Source organism: Perissodus microlepis, chromosome 3 (genome assembly GCF_051167445.1).
Source record: "Perissodus microlepis isolate ML-2025 ecotype Zambia chromosome 3, ASM5116744v1, whole genome shotgun sequence".
In the NCBI taxonomy this organism is placed as follows: Eukaryota; Metazoa; Chordata; class Actinopteri; order Cichliformes; family Cichlidae; genus Perissodus; species Perissodus microlepis.
This window is the reverse complement of record NC_140463.1, coordinates 34,526,398-34,532,616: the sequence shown is the minus strand read 5'-3', so window position 1 is coordinate 34,532,616 and position 6,219 is coordinate 34,526,398. Positions and strand designations below refer to the sequence as shown.

Below are 6,219 nucleotides of genomic sequence, written 5' to 3'. Positions count from 1 at the left end.
TGAGAAAAAACAAACAAACTCGTATACAGTGTAGCTGCTCCTGTTTATTGGTCGCATTTCACTTATTAGCTGACAAAACTGAAATCGCGTTGGCTTAGCTAGCATCATCCTGAGCGGTTTCCGACTGTCTGTACAGTAATAGAAATATAAAGACGCTATGAGCGTGACGCACTAGCTTAACTATCTAAAACCCATTCAGAGGCGATGTCACATCTCCAGGGTGCCGGGGGTTTGTTATAAAAGGAAAAGGGTCGGCTGACATCATATTAAATGAAATATATTAAGAATAGGATATCACTCAAGAGTATATGTGTGCAGACTTTATTCTGTTATACTCTATTGTGATTCTTGCGTTCGTTACTACATGTCTGTGGAAAAAAACAAAACATCTCCTTAAGATTAAAATTTCAGCATCTGACATTTTACAGGTCTGTTATCTTTGGTTCATTGCAAAAGCTACATGTGGAAATTTACAATAAAATATAAGCCAACGGACCAAATCATGTAGGAGAAGCAGATCGGCACATCTACCAGAACAGCACAAAGACCCTCTGGCTGCATCAGCAGTTGTATCTTGCTATTACCAGCCTTCAGAGCTGCCGGAGTGAAGTACGTGTAATGTTCAACAAACCAATTAGAGATGATCTGAGCTTCAAATTGGTTCTTGAAGTGGTTTGTGACTTAAAGGACTTGATTTTAGCTGGATTTTACCTGTCAAACACCTTCATCCTTATAGCTGTTTTACCTGCTACGCCTCGCTGTGGTTCCTGAGATGAAAGCTTCAGTCAGTCAGTCACAGCTGCAAATCAACACCATGTTCACCTTTTCATTTTATACATTTTACCTGTGCAGTTTCCACACTAACAGACGGCTCTAATGTCCACTGAAGGACTTTACACTTCCTACAAACTGACTGGTGAACTCAGCGAGCAGGTGAGCCCACGAGCTGAGAGCGCCCCCAAGAGGACGAGGGGCGAGTAGATTGATTTGATTGATTAGCAGGCTGATTTTTTTACGACAGCAGCCACTATGGGAGTGCAGGGTAAACATAGTTGTGACAATTATTATTAATAATTATGCTTCTTCCAAGCTGTTTGTGCCATTTGTACTTTTTGACATGGAATTTTGGTGCACTTCTTATGAGGGGGCGGCACCTGAGTGTTTTCTAACTCACTCTCTTGATTGAAAGTCAGTTACAATGTAACGTCAACGTAAAGTTTTGATGTTTTAATAAGATTGAACAAAAACAAGGATATGTGTGTTTTGATGTTTTAAATGCAGTAAAATTAAGTTTATTTAACGATGAGGTGTCTAAATTTGTTATGTACATCCTGACAATGCTAGACTTCTTTTGTTGTGTGAGCGCGTGTGTCCAAGTGTATACATTTGTGAAATAATGCACATATCTGTTGTTGTTTATATATATTTTTTGTATTAGAGCATATTTTTCTATTCATCTGTCCTGTAGTGCTAAATCACAAAAGTCACCTCAAAGAGCTACAATAATACAGAGAAAAGCCCAACAATCAGATGACCCCCTCTGGGTTTCCTGACTTTGTTTTACATCTGAGTAACTGAAAAAAAAAAAACAGAATAAAAATATTTATTATGTTATGATTGTTGTTACACTGACAGACAACATAAAAACCTTTTCAGGTGTTTACATTTAAGACAGACTGGATTTCATCTTAATGTGCGCATGTGGTCAGAGACAGTTGTAAAGCTGTTTGTAGATTATGAACAAATTCAGGTAAGAAAATATTGCTGAATTACAGATTCTTGCAAAGGCATTAATGTCATGGGATGTAAAGGCATTAGGGGAGCATCTAGTGGAGTTCGAATATAACTGTAGTCTGTTTTTGCTCCACTTGGAAGAAGTGAAACTAAGATTCAAACATGAGCGATGAAGAAACGATTTCACATAAAGAACAAACAGGAAATGTAACACTGTCAGTTCAATTTATTCACAAATCGACTACAATACAAATTCAAACATGATCATGAATATGATGCAGTTCTTTGTGAAATAATGATTTGTGAATAATTTGTGAATGTGGACTATATATGAAATACATACATATATATATATATATAATTCCCAAAAGACATCATCATACTACTCTAAATCACTCAAACATCTTAAGAATACCTTAAAGATAACACGAATCCAGTGACATCTGAAGAGTGACATGTAACACCCCACCCCCCCCCCAAAAAAACAACATTATGCATTACACGGGCATTATGAAGGATGTTATATTTAAACAACTTCAGAAGTCTATAATGAAGAAGAGGATTAGGGGGAGCATCTACCTTGGACCATGATACAGCTAAATATAACTCTTTTTGTAACGTCTGCAATCTCCTAAAATGAGCAGGACACATATTACACCATGTAATTATCACAATGATTCACATTCAGGACAATTTCTGAATTTTAAAAAATAAACCAATATATTTGGAAACTTTTTCATAAAACCATCAATTTGCCTCTTGGAAGTCACAAAGTCATCAAACCTTCCAAAATATTCCAAATTTTACCCTCTTGATAACACTACTATTTATCTGGATACATACATTGTCAACATTTTTCTCGTTTCTGTTTGAGTTAAATACAACTACTTTTTAATTTATTTTTTTTTACATTTTTGCAAACAATAACCTATTAAATGTATAATATGTTGGAGATTATCTAGTTTTCATGAGACAAAACAGATTTGTATTATTAGCAAACGTTACTTTATATAAAACACTAGAGGAGTAAATAAAATCATTAACATATAGAAGGAAGATCACTTGTCCTAATATGGATATGTGGTGCTTTTATTGAATATTTGTTATTAACAGGCTAAATACAGGTACTATCTCTGCAATAATCCTATAATTTTGTTGTTAATAAAGCAATAAGTAAAAGTCTTGAGACCCCCCTCATTTATCTATATCTTGCTTCCAAACAGCCAGATTATCTTGTTGTTGTTGTTTTTTTCTTGCTTTTGTTTGTTAGTTTTTGTTTTTGTTAGTTTTAGTTTTTTTTTTTAAAGTGGTCTTTTGCACAGCACTGGAGTTAACTAACAATTCCACTGAAGAATAAACTTTTTTCAGCTGCAGCATTCTATGAAATAAATATTCTCCCTGGTGTTTTGTTTTTGCCACATTTCATTGCATTTCAGCTTTATACGTTTTGGACCTTTGAGAATCTCCAGTTTGTAATAACTGAGCTGCCAGCGGCTCAGTGAGGCAGAAAAGCATCAACCAACCTGTTTTATGTGCACATGTAATCAAGTGCTGAAAATATTATTTGTAATAATGAATCAAAAGCTCAAGTTCATGCTAATATCAAAAGCATTTTATGTTCATGTTTAATCCTGCATTTTACACGTCAATTATAATGTCAGTGCTGCTGTATTATCCATTTGATGATATGCTTTAAATCCACATATCCCATAAAAACACTCATTAGACAGCATACACACTGATTTTGACCTTCTGTGTGTATTTATACTTGAACAGAAATACTATTATTAGCCCCTTCTTCAACAAGGCAACAACAAAAAAGCATAATTAATAAGACGTTGGTCAGATTGTTGCTCCAAAATGCAAAAAGGTAGAGTGTCTTGTTGCAGTAGCTGTAGTCTGGTTCATAATTGCTGTAGATCACTGCATTACCTGCAGAAATATGAGAGAAATCTCAGAAAATGAATGATTTTGGTGGAATATCAATTAAAGAAATAATCAAATAAATAATTGAATAAATACAATTTGTTATATATTTCTATTCTTTGGGCACCTGAGAGGAGAACAAACACAAGCTTTGCGATGAATCCAGTCGTTTTTAGCTTTCATTATTTCTATTTTTCTTATCTTTTTTTCCCCCGGTGCAGCATTAGTATGATATTTTTGCTTAATTAGTCCTTTATTTTGCCAAGTTAAAGTCTCCTTGATGTTAAAAATGTCCATTTCCAGAGTAAACTGGTCAAGTTTAGGTTTAGGATTGAACAGCTGGTGAGTGCTGGGTACCAAAAATGGTTATATTATATAAAATTGAAGATCTCCCCACTCCATGCCATGTAAAGCCAAGACTCTGAAACTGAACTTATCACTTGGTTATTTGAATAATTCTAGTTTTGCTTTTTGTTTTCTTTCTCTGTCATACTTGTTTCTTGCTTAATCTGGTATTTTCTGCTGTGCAGGCTTCATGTTATTTTTCAAGAGCTGCCTGCTGTGGTCAGAAATTAAGTAAAACCCTTAAAGCTTACCAGCAATGTACCAGCAAAAGAAGAAGGTGGTGGTCACGAACCAACAAAGCAGGTTACATGACCCGTACATCCACAATGCAAAGAAGGCAAAGATGGGTCCACAAAGATAAATAGGAATGAAGGGAATTCCTGGACAGTCCTTGAAGTACTTCCCACCTTTTAGGCACAAAGACAAAGTATCACCAGAACTGCTTGCACGTCACCTGTTTGAAGACTATCTTATTATAAATGGCTTTTCTCATGAACTGTTTATTTGATGTAGTCTACACTGGTGTGGTGTATTGTTGGGGACACAGTGAAGGGCTCGCTCATGGAGTCGCAGTTTTCTTAATTCAACTGTTAAGCTTTTACAACTTCTGCTTTCTTGAGCGATCAGATCCTAACAAACAAAGTGTGAAGCAGACAGTCAATATGTGTCAATATGTGTGGGACGTCTTACTGATGCTGAGAGGTAGTCTCAGATGTTATGTATCTAATTTGTTTGGAATTCAGGCTGCAGAGGACAAAAACACCTTCAGCACCATCATTAGTTAAAGTGCAGGAGCATAAAGGGAAGCTATGGTATTCTTACAACTATGCATGTCATTTTCTATTGCCTGGTCCTGTTATCTCTGGCAACTGTATGTGAAGCAACTAATCTATTAATAATATCATAAAAATAACATATGCTACATGCACTGGAAATATATATTCAGATAAATTCAGTCTGAATGTGCTGCTTCTTTCAGTTACCAACTATCACTTGAGCAAAGACTGTGACGAATAAAAGCACTAAGATGCAAACTGAAGGGAGACAGAATAGATTTTTAAAATCACAAATGAGATGGCTCAACAGCTGCAGATGTGCTGCACAGGACTCTCTTACCGAATGATGCTGTTTGTTTTGCCATTATGCCAACTTTCACCAGCAAAGATCCAGACAGTCCAGTTGTTTTTATTTGTCAGGAAAATGAAAAGATCAGTCTGCCAGAGAAGAGAAGCGTTTACTATCCATACAGTCTTACATAATGAGCAACCACCTAATCCCCCCACCCCCACAGAAAATAAAATCAGGCATTACCTTTCTGCTGTGTAAGACACCCAGTTTATCTTTTCTGGCTCTTTTGTGTATGTAAATGTTAGTAACCACCAACAACATAAAAAACTTTTTTAAAAATTTCCTTTGAAGGACACTGATAAAGTGGCTCCTCCCATTTGAAGTCTACCACAAAACAAACAACAAATTTATTTGAACATTTTTGCTCTTTTCTTTTTTAAAAAGTAACATTTAGTTAATGCAGGCTCCAGCCCCTCTGGATTGGATTAAGAGAAGAGAATTAATGGACAGTACTTATTGTAAATAGCCTATTAAACATAAATGCAAATATAAAAGAGTACAATACAGGATGTATTATGAAACACCGAACAAATCCACCAGAGGGACGATATGACACACAAGACTGAGCGTCATGTACTGATAAGCATGTCTTAACTGGCATTAAAAGTATGCACAGTACAAAAGTAGCATAAAAATTGTTATACCTTCATTCTGTGTATAAGGAAACGTGTTTACCTGGAGGTGCACTGAAAAAAGATGTGAACATGTACCAAGGAAGAAGCCTGCGCCACCAAAACAACAATGCTGGAGGATTAGTGATGAAACAGAAAGTTGTGTCCTCAGGAAGCCACGTATTTGCAAGCACTTCCTCTGGTGTTTAACTGCAGTTGGCATCTGTTTACAATGCATTACTGCTAATATTTCATTAGTCTATCACAGTTTTCTCTGATTTATTTTATAGGAAAAAACCTAAATAACAGTTTCCTCCTCTCCACTGAGCCCCCACTCATAAATAAAATTGCTAAAACTGCCACTCCAGCCTTTCACTTTGCAAGCCTCTATGCTTCCTGCGTGAAATCATTACAGTCTCCACTGTTTCTCTTTTGTGACACCAATAACATAGGCAATTTAAAGGTTTTCCCATAA

General features: G+C 35.9%; 1 long non-coding RNA gene across 1 annotated transcript; it reads right to left on the bottom strand.

The window, feature by feature from the left end:
• Positions 1–1,787: 1,787 nt before the first annotated feature.
• LOC146391303 (uncharacterized) lies at positions 1,788–5,893 on the bottom strand. Its single transcript, XR_014799145.1, has 4 exons — positions 5,809–5,893; positions 5,122–5,219; positions 4,257–4,412; positions 1,788–3,666 (listed from the first exon to the last, which is right to left on the bottom strand). It is a non-coding gene; the product is annotated as an uncharacterized LOC146391303 (long non-coding RNA).
• Positions 5,894–6,219: the final 326 nt, after the last annotated feature.